This window comes from Rhinoderma darwinii, chromosome 1 (assembly GCF_050947455.1).
Source record: "Rhinoderma darwinii isolate aRhiDar2 chromosome 1, aRhiDar2.hap1, whole genome shotgun sequence".
Taxonomy (NCBI): Eukaryota; Metazoa; Chordata; class Amphibia; order Anura; family Rhinodermatidae; genus Rhinoderma; species Rhinoderma darwinii.
In genome coordinates, this window is record NC_134687.1 from 621,606,180 (window position 1) to 621,620,924 (window position 14,745).

At 42.3% G+C, this 14,745-nt stretch overlaps 1 protein-coding gene across 4 annotated transcripts in view; it reads left to right on the forward strand.

Annotated features, from left to right (window-relative positions):
• WDR70 (WD repeat domain 70) overlaps window positions 1-14,745 on the forward strand; it is a 291,197-nt gene that overhangs the window by 128,250 nt on the left and 148,202 nt on the right. The gene's annotated exons all lie outside the window — the stretch shown is intronic.

Here is a 14,745-nt window from a genome sequence, read left to right on the forward strand (position 1 = left end):
CATAATACACGCCCACTTGGACTTTTACTTTTCAACACGCCCAGTTGTACTTTTGCAAGCCTCATTTGCATAAATACGAAAATGGTCATAACTTGGCCAAAAATGCTCGTTTTTAAAAAATAAAAACGTTACTGTAATCTACATTGCAGCGCCGATCTGCTGCAATAGCAGATAGGGGTTGCAAAATCTGGTGACAGAGCCTCTTTAAGTCATTGTTGCAGCCATGTCAATAAACAGTGGTGGGGAGGACCGGAGTGGCAGCGCTGGAACGCCGGGGATCTGTGAGGTTAGTAATGTTTGTTTTTTGTTTTGTTTTTTTCATGCATTCCTCCTACCGCTGCCACCTTTTTGAATAACTTGGAAAAAACCCTTAAAAGGGGTTTTCCGAGTTAAAATGTGTATATGTTAATGCTTGTAACTTATGAATGTAAATACATTCCACATGCTACCGTGGGGTACTTCACGGGTGACGTCACTCTCTGGCCTCTGTGTTAATCTTCAATCTTCTTCCAGGTATACGACACTTCACTAGTGACGTGCCGTGTATGGGCTCTTCAATTGTACAATTGTTCTCTCGACAGCAGGGACCACGCACGCACGCACGTCACTGGCTGTTCAACGCACGTGCGCGATCCCTGCAGTTCTCTCAAGAACAGCAGGGACCGCTCATGCGTGTTACTGACTGTACAACAGAACAGCCCATACACGGCACGTCACTAGTGACGTGTCGTATAATCGGAAGAAAACCCCTTTAAGGGCAGATGTACATGGTCTTCATAGTTTAAAATGTTTGGGACAGCCGTCCGCATTTTTGACCCATGCTCCCATATAAAGTATGGGAGCACGGTCCGTTTTGTGGAGGCTTTCTTTGGCCCGGACACCTTTCCGCGAATATACGGGAAGGTGTCCGTGGTCAATATAAATAAATCTACAGTCGTGTGCATGGGGCCTTACAGTGGAGCATCTGTAATCTGCAGAGGAACCTGTCGGAAGTGTTCAGATGCCCTGCAGCACTCCCGCAGGGGAAATGTAGTATTACATGGTGCTCATTGTAATCAATGGGCTGTTTGTGCAGCAACTGAAACTACGGATACGGGAAGCCTGTGCTAGCATTTCTTCTGCGGTGTTGCTATCAGTGGGAGAAGAGGGTTGCATTGACAATCCAACACAATGGGCAGCACTTTGAACACATTTTATAAGTGGTCAGAAACTTGTAAATTACTCATGAAAGAATAAAGTAACGTTAAAACCAAGCACACCATTGTTTTTCTTGTGAAATTCCCGATAAGTTTGATGTGTCACATGACCCTCTTCCCATTGAAAAAACTAAAGTTGGATACAAATTGGCCGACTTAAAAATGGCCGCCATGGTCAACACCCAGCTTGAAAAGTTTCCCCCCTCCCATATACTAATGTGCCACAAACAGGAAGTTAATATCACCAACCATTCCCATTTTATTTAGGTGTATCCATATAAATGGCCCACCCTGTATAATGGACGGACATGCTGAGACTCTCTTTGTAGCCGCCCTCAACTCTAGCTAATTGATGAAGGGATCTGTCCTCAAAATGCGCTAATAGGGTTTTCGAAAACTTTTTTTTTCTTTACCAGGTAGTCCCTTTTAAGGACAGTGGAATATATTTATTTAGCAAAATGTGGCAAGAAAATTGAACCTCAACAGCTTTGAAAAGTGGACGTAACGAAGTCATGAAATACGCAGAATTTGTTTAAGACATGCAACATTTTTCGCTGCAAAATACTTGGACCGTGAGATGTTAGAAAGGGAGATGTGTGCAATTTTTGCGAATTTGGTGCAATTTTCTTATTTTTTATTGACTCAGAAAGTCTTGCACCACGACACTATATTTATTTATAGATATTATATGTCTCCTGTCTTCCTTACATTAAGCAGTTGGTTTACTGTTCTTTTCATTAGGTTCTCGCTGCCGTTTCTCCCTGCACTTAACATGACTGGAAACTTTCTTTTATAATGTAATAGAAGGGGGAAGAGGATCATTGACTCAATGGGGCAGTAAATTATCTTTACTTGTGAGCTCTTTGCAGCTGTTAGGAAAAGCAATCCTTAAACACTCGTGTAATTCAGTACGTTCCACAGTGAAACCTGCAGCCCCGAAAATGTATGTTTTGTGTAGTCTCCTGTGGCTGCAGTACAATGTCTTACACCGCAGCCGAATGTGATTAAATAATAGAGAGTAAATCTTACGTCTCTACTTGTGGTGGGAAATAGATTGGAGGTCAAACATTTTAAGTGTTTTTTTGTTTTTTTTAAGTCCTAATAGAATTATCATATAATGGTCTTCCAGCTACAACATAATGTGTTTTTCTTGGCAGATCTAGATGTTACTTTTAATAAGGAGATTTGTGAATCTACAACATGTGCAAAATATTTCAGGGTTTGGACCATTGGAAAAGAAGGATTCCACCTCTCTCCTAGAGATTTCAATCTATATCTAGAACATGGCAGAAAGTGATTCAATGGGTATGAACACTGGGACCCTCAACGATGCCAAATATGTAGATGCTCGGTCCCACGTCTCTGGTGTAGAATTGGCCACACTGTATGGAACTCTTAGGCTGGGTTCACACGAGCACATTATGTCCGTAATGGACGGAACGTATTTCTGCCGCAAGTCCTGGACCGACCACACTGCAGGGAGCCGGGCTCCTAGCATCATAGTTCTGTACGACGCTAGGAGTCCCTGCCTCTGTGGAACTACTGTCCTGTACTGAAAACATGATTACAGTACGGGACAGTTGTCCGGCAGCGAGGCAGGGACTCCTAGCATCGTATATAACTATGATGCTAGGAGCCCGGCTCCCTGCACTGTGTTCGGTCTGGGACTTGCGGCCGAAATACGTTCCGTCCATTACGGACCTAACATGCTCATGTGAACCCAGCCTAAGGAGACGTGAAAACAGAGCACACTGACTTGGCTGTTTCCGTATCTACCCTAAAACTCAATGTACAGTGACCACATAAGCACCCAACTCTCTGTTGGGAACGGGAGACCAGGCATCGTTGTTGGTGGGCCTTGGCCATTGAGGTATAATGGGCTCCCTGCCTACTCCAAGTTAAGGTCATGCTTACTCAGATCATCATGAGGCCTCCAAGCCTAATGGGCCCTGGCATCTTTGCTAGGTGTTGACAATGGCCTTGGTCCCAGAGGTCGGACCCCCCCCCCCCCCCCCATTAATGATAAGCCAATAAGGTTAATTGTAGGGAAAACCCCTTTACACAGGAGCGAATAGAAGGTGCAGAGCTCCCGGGTAACAGACCTGTCCATGCTGAGCTCAATCGGAGACTATGAAAATAACATTTGAGGGCCACTTTTTGGTATTTTTAGTCATGATTCTGTATATAACAACTTTATTAGTTTAACAGTGCAAAAAATGAAGATGTAATTATCTGCATCATTTATCTGAAAAGTCTATTGTGGCAGCAATCCTTTCTCTCACACTAAGGCGTAATTTCATGTCACTCTGTGAACACCTCGGCCCACCGTTCTGCTGCTTTGTGCTAATGGGCGTTTATTGCCTCACTTAGCAGAGCTGTGTTTTCTTTGCAAATGAAACATGCAAGTTGTAAAATGGTGCGTTTGTGCAGTGACCTATCAAGCTTACATCACACGCAATAAATCATAGATTGTTCCTTACGTGACTTATTACTGGTTCATAATAAAAGGGAGCATATAACCAACATGAATGTGTACAAGACAGGTAAAATCTGCGATGTTTGTGCCATTTTATATTTTACATATAGAATTATTCTACATAAGTTGGGTCACTATCTGCATACATTCCTTATCGTGTACTGATCCTGAGTTACATCCTGTATTATACTCCAGAGCTGCACTCACTATTCTGCTGGTGGAGTCACTGTGTATATACGTTACATTACATATCCTGTACTGATCCTGAGTTACATCCTGTATTATACTCCAGAGCTGCACTCACTATTCTGCTGGAGGAGTCACTGTGTACATACGTTACATTACTTATCCTGTACTGATCCTGAGTTACATTTTGTATCATGCTCCAGAGCTGCACTCACTATTCTGCTGAAGGAGTCACTGTGTACATACATTACATGACTTATCCTGTACTGATCCTGAGTTACATTCTGTATCATGCTCCAGAGCTGCACTCACTATTCTGCTGGAGGAGTCATGGTGTATATACATTACATTGCTTATTGTATTATCAAATGATATTGGGATAATTAAGTGCCCCTCTAAGCAGTTAGTGGGCTGTCTGTCACAATTTTATTGACTGTTTTCAATAACAAGAAGCAAAACTGTGTCTTGCAGTTTTAAAAAAAAAAAATAAATAGAAAAACCGAAAACTTTATAATATATTTATCAACTGAATACGTATTCTGCCCCCTTTTTCTGGGCCTTCGCCAGCACCATGTGTTTACCACGCCGCAGTGAAATTGTATTCATAGTGATATGTTATATGACTGAGTCGCCCAATTGCTGCTGCAGGATGGCACAATGGACCATACAATTTTATCCATCCATATTTTACTTTTATAAATGTCTGGATCGTGTGTAACCCCATTAATGTGGGATTAAGAAAACACTTTAAGGTTTGTTTTGAAAGTGACTACGTTGCGACCATTCTCACTGTTTGGCTGATTGCAAAAATGAGCACTGAGATCGGTGAAATATTGAGATTTGGCATCACATGGGGGTATTTAATGTGTCATATCTTCTGTCCGGGAGGCAGAGGTCACATCTGTAGGTTCCTGGACACATGTGTCTAACATCATGCACACTGACCTTTCCTTTACAAGGATCACCTCTTTCTGGGGTCTGATTGCCGGGGTCTTTTTCCTGCTAATGAATTGTACTTAATTTATATTAACTAGGTAGGAACCAAAGTGAAATAAGTAATTGCCAGTCTCGTCTCGTCTCGTCATCGGGGTCCGGAAGAAAGTACTCGCTCATACAAAGCTTAATGACACTTTTTTTATTTTTTGCTCTTGACCCCTTTAACAGTAAACCTATAAATTAATTTCTGGGGTCAGACACGCTCTATATGTGTCCTCTTTCTGTCCAGACTGCAATTTTTTAACAGTGATTCTCTATTTCTCCTAACAAATTTCTGTCCAAATAAATTATTTTAATGTTCTAAATGTGTTGAAAGGGCTTATACACCCCCCCCCCACCCACCCCAAAAAAATAAAATAAAAAATTGTATGGTATACTATAATCCATTTACCACTGGTGTCCTCCCCTCAAATTATTATTTTTTCTGCCTTTTCTGGTCACCCCCGATTCCTCCTTTTCGACATTGTCTACTTGCACCACGTCTTAAAACTGGACAGTTCTTATGAATCCTTTGTTTTGTGTTCTCTCCCGATCTTCGAGAATAACCGCTACCTGTATTGCTACCAAGTTCCCTTCTACTGTACTCCAGTCTGTTCCACTTACCCTGTAGTTTAAAGATTCTCCTAGACCCCATCTAATAGCTCCGTTTTATTGAAGAGGAGGTTTATTTACAGGTCCTGTGGCGCTACATACAGGGGGTAATTTTCCTGATCCGGATTAGTCACAGGATCTGTGAAGTGCTATTCAGTGGGAGTAGAGGAGGACTAATCACATCATCTGTGACGTCTCGTACTTTGGAGGCAGATGGAACGTGTGATTAGAGTATGAAACTTCACATGGCATGGACGTAAATGGCCGGAGTGTAATCACGTGAACCTGTTCTCCTAGTGGCTTTTCTGGGACTTTCTGCAACGAACACTATATTAGTAAGTTGCTTATGTGGACTATTTTGTCTCCATGGTAACAGACAACAAACAATCTCTGTGTAGTCTGATCCTGCAGTCAAACTTCTTTCCATTTGTCCCCTACTATTGTACATTTGGTAGGTTAGTAAGTTGGTAAGTAGAAGACCGATAGAAAGGAGTATTACTGCAGGATCAGACTACACTGGGTTTGTCTGTAACCATGGAGATGCATAGTCTGCAAAGGAACTGTAGACACAAAACATTTTCTTTCTTTAAGACCTATTTTTTATTTTAGAAATTTGGTTGTGAAGGTGGACATAGATTTTATTTCTTCTATGCAGGGAATTTGGAACTCTGTATCAGAAAAAGTGAGCTCAAACTACCGTAAAGATATATTATAAGATTAATCGGGATAGAATGGTGACCTAGAAAACAACGTGGTAATAAAAGGTGGCGATCCACTTAAAAACTCCCCAAGACTACAACAAAATGGAAGACCAATGGCAGTGCTTTCAGAATATTGTTCATCTGAAACTGGATCGGACCAAATCATTTAACCCCTGTGTTTGCCCCCATTTCTTTTAAAAAAAAAAAAAACATATCGAGTTCTGATTTTGTTCTTTTCGTTTTATGATGACGCAAATATTGCAATTAAAATGAGCTGAAAACAAATGATTACATTTCCTATGTTCTTTGGAAATCCTTGGCTTTCTTTTAGCTTATGTTCTTCAAGCTTAATTTTTATCTCGCGGGCCACAGATGTCATCTGTATGACCCGTAATCTGGAGATATGGAGAATTTGTTTTCTGTCTATGGACATTTCTCTTTTACTGAATTTCATTTAACATTTAGGACTACAAAGGCTGGATATAACCCTAGTATCCCTCTATCCCCATCAATTGTTGTTTCTCTGTATTTATCATTGCACATTTGCTATTGATCACCAGGTGGAAATAAATATTCACCTCCCAAACCTGTGAAATTTTCAAGAAAATCTGAAGTATCCTTCCACAATCTATTCTGGCTCCCTAGCCTTTGCTATATGCAACAGTCCAGACAATCGAGCCTTAGAACGTGCCTCAATCCATCACCAGATCTGCCTCTATGCAGACACTATTTTCCCTTTTGACCTTTTTTCCTATCCCTTGGGAGGTCCTGTCCAGCTTCAGGATGCCTTGAGCCTCATTATTAATAACGCCTAATATTTCTTAACCTTCCATACTGATTAAAGAAATAAAACCCAGCCTCAAATCCTTAGTCTGGAAAACAAGAAAACTATTGGGGTTGTCTCATGAAGACAACCCCTTTTGATCGCTGCGGGACCAACTTCACTACCCTCCCAGCAATCAGCTGTTATCACCGAGCGTAGTCACGGCCAGCCACACATCTCCAAATGTAGTAAATGTAGCGTTACACGCCGTCATAGCCGTCCATGTAGCTCTCTTTTCTGGCACTTAGAGGGGAGACCCACCTTTATGACCTCCATATGCCCTAAAAGCGGACATTATATTCGTTTATTACAATCTCGGGACAGCGCTTCAGTATATGTTGGAGCTAAATAGGCAAAAAGATTAATGAAAATCCCTTATATAGTGCCCACATATTCCATGTGTCTCCATCTTGCCCTAAAAAATGTTGACGGGCGTGGAGAGCGAAAGGAAGAACGAGCGAGCAGCAAGTGTTTTTATGTACGTCCTCGGTGACCACAAATTAGTTTTCCTTAGCCTCCAACATGGCTGCAGTAGTAGCATTTTCCTGTACTGGGTTACGGTAAGATAAGCTGATGTAGAGACCACACTGCTGCTCTGACAAGGTCAATGTATTTTCATATAGAGAATTATAGCTAATTTAGATATTCCTTGCGGTTGATGAATGATCTGCCGTTTTAGTCGGAAAATATATTCCTTTATGTGCAAGTTAAATCACCTTTAGACGTCAGATCCCCCTCATTTGCCTAGTAAAATCATAAAGTTCCGTCTGTTCCATTAATATAAATGTATTTCGCTGGCAGATATACATACAGCAACATGGAACACTAATGTAAATACGTCCTTTATAGAACTCTCAGGGTAAGCAAAGTGGCAAAAAGTCTATTGTAAAGGCCAGTAAAATATTGCTGTGTACATAAGGCATTCGGGGACCTCTTGCAAAGCAATAAATCCTCGGTCCCATGGCTCCGCACTTGGAGAAGGTCTGTTCTTCATCCCATCGAGACTTCTTTAATTGCAGGGGATTAACTCAGGTGGTGCAATTCCAGAATAGAAGCAAAGCAGCATGGGAAAAGTCTAAGCTTCTTTTTGTGTTCTGAGGCCATTTTCTTCTAAGAAACTTTCAATTAGGCGAAACATTTTAATGTAGGGAACTGGTTAGTGTTACTATCCATGAGAGATCTTTATCAGGATGGCACTCAATCCAAATTCTTGAGAACTCAAGTTATTTACAACCCTGTCTAATCACAATCTGGGATCTCCGTTGGAGAAACATGAATGGTTTCTTTAAGGGACCAAGTCTTGCGTTGTGCCTTTGCTCCTCCAAGCGAGACCACTTTTCATACCTTCTCCCATTGTAGTAAATTGTCCTGGTCCTAGATGTGGCAGTGTTTCTCATCTTACTGCTGCCCTGTTGCTCCCCATTAGTGGTCGTCTTTGATGTCTTCCTGTATCTCCACTTTACGACTTCTCCATATCAATGATTGGAGGGATTGAGGTTAATGCCTTTATTATGCCGGACATTTCCTGCAGGTGTTAACACAATTAATTCCGTGTTTTCTCTCCTCTCAAGATAAGAATACGTTACTAATCTTGGTTTAATTGGCCTCTTTCGACAGTGATGGAAATATTTGACACAACATCCGGTCCGTTTCAAGGATTGCTTCAGAGGTTTGCAGTAAGGGAGAGATCCTGGCAGCTGTGATCGGGTGCTACTCAGTGAAAGTCGACGCTACCTTTATATGATATATCAGAAAATTATTTTAGGTAGAGTTCGCCTTTATTGAAAAGCTTGCCAAACTAGAGATTTTTCATGGCCAAATAGGCCGTTTTAGACCATTTTCGGACGACTGGTGCGTCTTTTCGCGGCACAAATCGCTGGGAAAGTTGATCTGCAATGTTGGACTTTTTCGGTCATTATCGGGGGCAGCTATTGCTGCCGACTCCACTTTCGGCTCGGTTTGTGCATATTTATTTCATTGGGGAGAGGGGAATAAGCTGCTGCCGGACGCATTTTGGCTTCTCTCTCTCAGTATCAATGGATCCAACGTGCCCAATCCCTTTTCGCACGACATTATCCATCGGGGAGAGTCAGAAGAAGCCCGTGTGTATGTCCAGCAATGGTTTCAGTTTATGTGGCTACACAAAAGTTCAGAAGGTCTGTTATCAATTTCTGACACCTTATTGACCACGCAAAGACACCTACAGACGGCAGACATCATGTCTATGGTACATGGGAAGGTATATCGTCTCATAGGTTTGCACTGCAGCTTTCATGCATTGGGTCTTGGATTTGAATCCGATCCTAAACAGCATCTGCATGGAATAATCTCGTTCTCCCACTTGGGTTTTCTCATGGGTACTGCCGTTTCTTCTATAAACTTCGATTATAGTGTCTTCATATGAAATTCGAGCTAGTCCTGGGTTTCTTAGTTCCGCCGGTGCAAACAACTTGAGACCATGTTTGTGAGAGTATTACTATTAAAGCATAGAACTAATACAGCAATTAAAATAACATGGTAGGGGGGGGGGCTTTTATATCTACCGTATATGTTGTGGAGATGGACCACGGATTCACCGCTACCTCCCCATGGTTGGCCGGGTGATCTGCAACTTTTTTTTTGGACCAGGGGCTGCATGGCACATTATTACATTTGTAAACATAACTACAGACCAGCTTCTTTAGGGGAGGCCGAGACCTCTGACCTTTATACTTTGCTGGAGTAAGCTACTTATCATACTGTTAGCGCAGACTAGCTTTGTGTACCTGTGCCGCCTCATCTTCCTACCGCCGCACGCACTTCAAACAGGGATAGGCTGTGCAACATTACACCACCCACCAGGCCAGGTAATTGGCAGGCGCAGGGATAGAGGACCACCACTTGCACTGAAGAGCATGTCATTGGTGGGAGGGGCTAATCTTGCGGGGCGGCTTTCAGCAGTGTCACTGTCTGGAGTCGCGGGGGCCCCAACCAGTGGTATTGTGTGCTGCATGCAGTTATGGAGTTCTGCTTCTTTGCTTTATACATATAGCTCTTCGACTTTTGGATCTCCTGTAAGCAGAGGCACGGTTCCTGATGGTTGATGAGCTGCTGCGTAAATGCGCATACAGGGCATTGAACATTGATTGCTTCATAGTTTTTACTCCAATTCTTCAAGATATAATAGATTTGACACTGTTTAGAGCCTCCATTATGCTCTTTGGCAGCACAATACAGACACACGAGAACATCTGCACCGAGGAATACGGCTGGGAACCCGTGAAAGAATTGATCTTAAGTACGCAATACAGAGCACTTTGGCACCCTGAAGATCTGCAGGTTTAAGCTGCTACTTGTGGCGTGACGCAGGTTTTACTCTTATTGTTCTTTTTCCAAGTTGTTTTCCCGGCCAGAATCATGAATGGTGGAAGGACATGGACTACTTTGCATCAGATTCATGAATGCCGATATCTCATACCACATCTTATCTCTTTTATTAAGGAGGTTATATGATTTTTTACACGATACAACCAAGAAGGATGAGTGAACTGATATTTGACTGAATGGTAAGACCTCTAAAACGAATTGGTCACTTTTCAGTTTTGGTTTTATGAAAATTAAATCTGACCGATCACCTCTCCTGACATGCCTGTTTCCGTAAATAATTGTGTTCCACATAAAATACAGATTCTGGGGCATCTTTTCTTAAAGCTCTACGATGTATTGTTCCTCTGTTATTCCTCCTAGAACTTTATGCATAAATTGACAACTGGGTGTTGCTAGTTGGGGGTGTGTCCCTACACAGACTGACAATGTCCAATCAGTGCTGGCAGCGTGAGACCGTGTAGGGACACACCCCTTTTGACAATGGAAACACTCTGTTGTCATTTTATTTAAACATTCTAGGAGGGATAACTGAGGAATGACACATCATAGGGTTTTTAAGAAAAAATGATCCGAAATTGTTTCATAGGGAATACGATTATTTACTCAAACAGACACGTCAGGAGAGGAGACCGGTCCTCTTTAAGTTTTACAAGCGTATAGTCAAATGTTAATCTTTCAAATCTACTTTGTTTCAATTCCTCACCATTTTTAAGATCTCGATTTGCTGACCTTGAATGGAAACATTCTGGTTTACATCCGGAGACTGAAAAATGTACAGACTTGTTTCTAGTGCGTTAACTGCTCACAGCTAAGCATTGGCTACCATTTACCTAGAATAGATACTGATATAGATGATTAGCTGGATTGGATACAATTGTAGCAAACCCTCAGCTGTAAAAAGTATTAGGTCCGTACTGGTTTTCTAAATTGAAACAAGAATGTTTCCATTCACTGACAGCAAGCAGACATCTTGGAAATAGAGGGGAATAGAAACACAAAATATATCAGATAGTTGCATACATTTTTTGTTTCGCTTGATTTTCCAAAAAGAAATACACCCATCCCATATACAAGGTTGCTTTACTTTTTATCATGAAATGATTAAAGGGATTCTTCCCAGAAACTGCACCGTTCTTGTTTCTTGGCTATGTCTGTTATTCAACGTAATAAGATTGAGCTGCAATACCAGACACCGTCTATTGACGAGAGTGGCGCTGTTCCTGGAAAGATAAGGTGGGGATTTTTAAACAAACATCCCTTTGCAAAAAAATCTGGACAACTTCTTTTACGTTAAAGGGTTGCTGAGTTTTCCATTGTAAATTCTTAAGGTACCCATATACATTAAATTAAAGTGAACCGGCTGGCTATTCAATGTGTACGGGGGTCTCCCGACCCTGCCATGACAGCAGATGTTAATGGAAGGATCGGTCAAGTTGGACTTCAAATGCCCGATCCATTATATCCGCGGGAATCTTGCTGCGTCTTATTTCCCTTCTCCCCATTAGGCTGAGTTCACACAGAGATTTTTTGCAGGCAGAAAATTCTGCCTCAAAATTCCGTTTGGAATTTTGAGGCAGATTTTCATCTGCCTGCACGCCGTTTACCACGTTTTTCGCTCGCGCCCATTGAGTGCCACGGGTAAAAACGCCTCCCATTGATGTCAATGGGAGGTCAGAGGCGTAAATGCCCGAACATAGGGCATGTCGCTTCTTTTTACCGCTCGCGGTAAAAAAAACGCATCCGCCTCCCATTGAAATCAATGGGAGGCATTTTCGGACGTTTTTTGGCACGTTTTCCGACACGGTTTCCGCGTCAAAAACCATGTAAAAAAACTCAGTGTGAACAGGGCCTTAAAAGCATACGCTGTGCGTGTATATGAGGGAGTCGGGATGATTAACGTTCGGCCTAAAGAGCATTCGGCCAACTACTAACCAAAGTGTATGGGTAAATTTATTGCTTCTAAAGCCACAAACCTAATATGACAACACTGGATCTCTACATAGTTTCCCCCATATTATGAGGCTGGCTCCACACGGGTCAAATTTGCTGCGGATAATTCTGCAGCATATCCGACCAAGAAGCAGACCGATATTCTCAGTGGCAAATCCTCTTCCAAATCTTGTGGATTTCCTTATTGCGGAAAAAAGTAAACTGTACACTCACTTTTCCGATACCGTAGCGCTCCTGCGGTGAAACTTCCCTAGTTCCCCACAGGAACCTGTTCTCCCGACTCCAGCGATGACGGGTAGGACTTGAGGCCTCTGCAGCCTGTGATTGGTCATTTCTGGAGGCCAATGAACAGAAAACCTGCAGCATTTGTGTCCTATGTGGCTAGAATATCTAAAAAAATAAAAACTAACGTGTACTCCATAAGGGTATGTTCACACGGCTTACGTAAACGGCCGAAAAATCGGAAGCAGAACGCCTCCAAACATCTGCACGTTGATTTCAATGGGAAAACGGCGTTCTGTTCTGACGGGCCGTTTTTTTCCGCGAAAAAAAAATGCATGTCACTTATTGAGCCGTTTTTGGTTCCAGTTTTCATTGACTATAAAAAAAAGCAGATCCAAAAACGGCCGTAAAAAAACGCAGCGAAAAACACCGGTTGCTAAAAAAACGTCTGAAAATCAGGAGCAGGTTTCTCTTGAATACAGCTCCGTATTTTCAGACGGTTTTGGTTAAGCGTGTGATCATACCCTAATAGTGGCGTGATAAAAGTACAACTTGTCCCGCTAAAAGCAGAGCCTCGCACAGCCATGTTATAATGGTCATAATTTGGACAAAACTGGCCAAGTCCTGAAGAGATTAAAGCAGTGGTCTCCAATCCGTGACTCTCCAGTCTTTGTGAAACTACAACTCCCAGCAGACTGGAAATCGTCGCTCTAAAGTAACGTATAGTATATTAGTCTATGTGATGATCTCTCCACCATCTGTGAGGAATACTGGAAATGTATTGGCTCGTAGTTGGTTGTCCATCTGAAGACATCACGTGGCCGGTCCCTGGTGGGCGATTGTGGTGCACGGTTCATCTAGATAATTCACCCCATCCAGAATAAAGTGAATTTGAGTAGTTTGACTCCAGGAAAAGAGAAACACGTTGATGACATTTACAATCCATTTTCTTCTTTTTCTCTGGCGCAGCCTTTGTTTTGATATGAGGTTCTCGAAGACGTCTTAGATCTTCAAATGAAAGAAACATTAAGAAGTAATCAGTATAGATGCCCGCTGTGTTCCATTTTGGTTTTTATCATTGTGCTTGTTGTAAAGATGCCCAAGGGAACAATGTTTTCTATAGACAATTACTTGGTTTGTACTCCAACAAAGGCCTCGTGGACACAAGAACTTATTACGGCTCTGGACAGATATAGTAAGCCACCCGTAGAAGCCTATGGTGCCTGCCTAAGCCTCGTATTACATACCGAGTCATATGGAGGTTTCTTTATACAGAATTCAACGTAAAAAAAATCGTGGCACGTCCCCTAAGAGTATAGGTAGGAATATCTCCGTAATATGGAGCTCTATATTGTGGCACTCGGTGTATCTACATCTCCGTATTATGGGACCATAGAGATTCCATGTTCTCGGCCCCCTGATGGGGTGGGATTCAAGGAATACCATGGGAGAATCCCTGTGTCGTGCCCCACTCCCTTAGGCCTTGCACTAGACATAACACAGTATCAGTTTTGCCAGAGTGTTATTCTAAGAATGACAGACTGTTCTATCTGTGGAGGTCCAATCTTTGGGATGTCCACGAATTCCATGTATGGAGCTCCTGTATACCCTGTTTGCACTGGAGAGAAGGCTGTGCGTGGGGTAAAAAAATCTGCAGTACATTTTTCAGAAATTTATAGTAGACTGATTTATTTCTGTTCCGCAGATTAGTTCTCAGCAGTCATGTCATTCTCATCACAGGCAGGATTACACTGACAGGTAACACCTATATATAGATAACACAGGATCCACCATTCATAATAGACTGACCCTTAGGCCCTGTTCGCACTTTTATACACACCGTTTTTTGTAGGCAGAAAATTCTGCCTCAAAATTTAGTCTGGAATATTGAGGCAGATTTTGATGTGCCTGCACGCCGTTTGCCGCATTTTTCGCAGTGTTTTTAGCCCGCGGCCATTGAGCGCCGCTGGCAAAAACAGAGCGAAAAAATGCTTTCTCTGCCTCCCATTGATGTCAATGTGAGGTCAGAGACATAAACGCCCGAACATAGGGCATGTCGTTTTTTTTCCCCATGAGCCGGTTTTTATCTATCTCTGGAAAAACCGCCTTTTTGGAAGTTTTTGAATGTGTAAAAAAAAAAAAACGTGTTAACAGGGCCTTACTGTTCTGTAGAGATTAAGGCTTTGTTCACGTCTGTGTCGGGACGCCGTTCTTGGGTTCCATCTGAGCTTTCCGTCA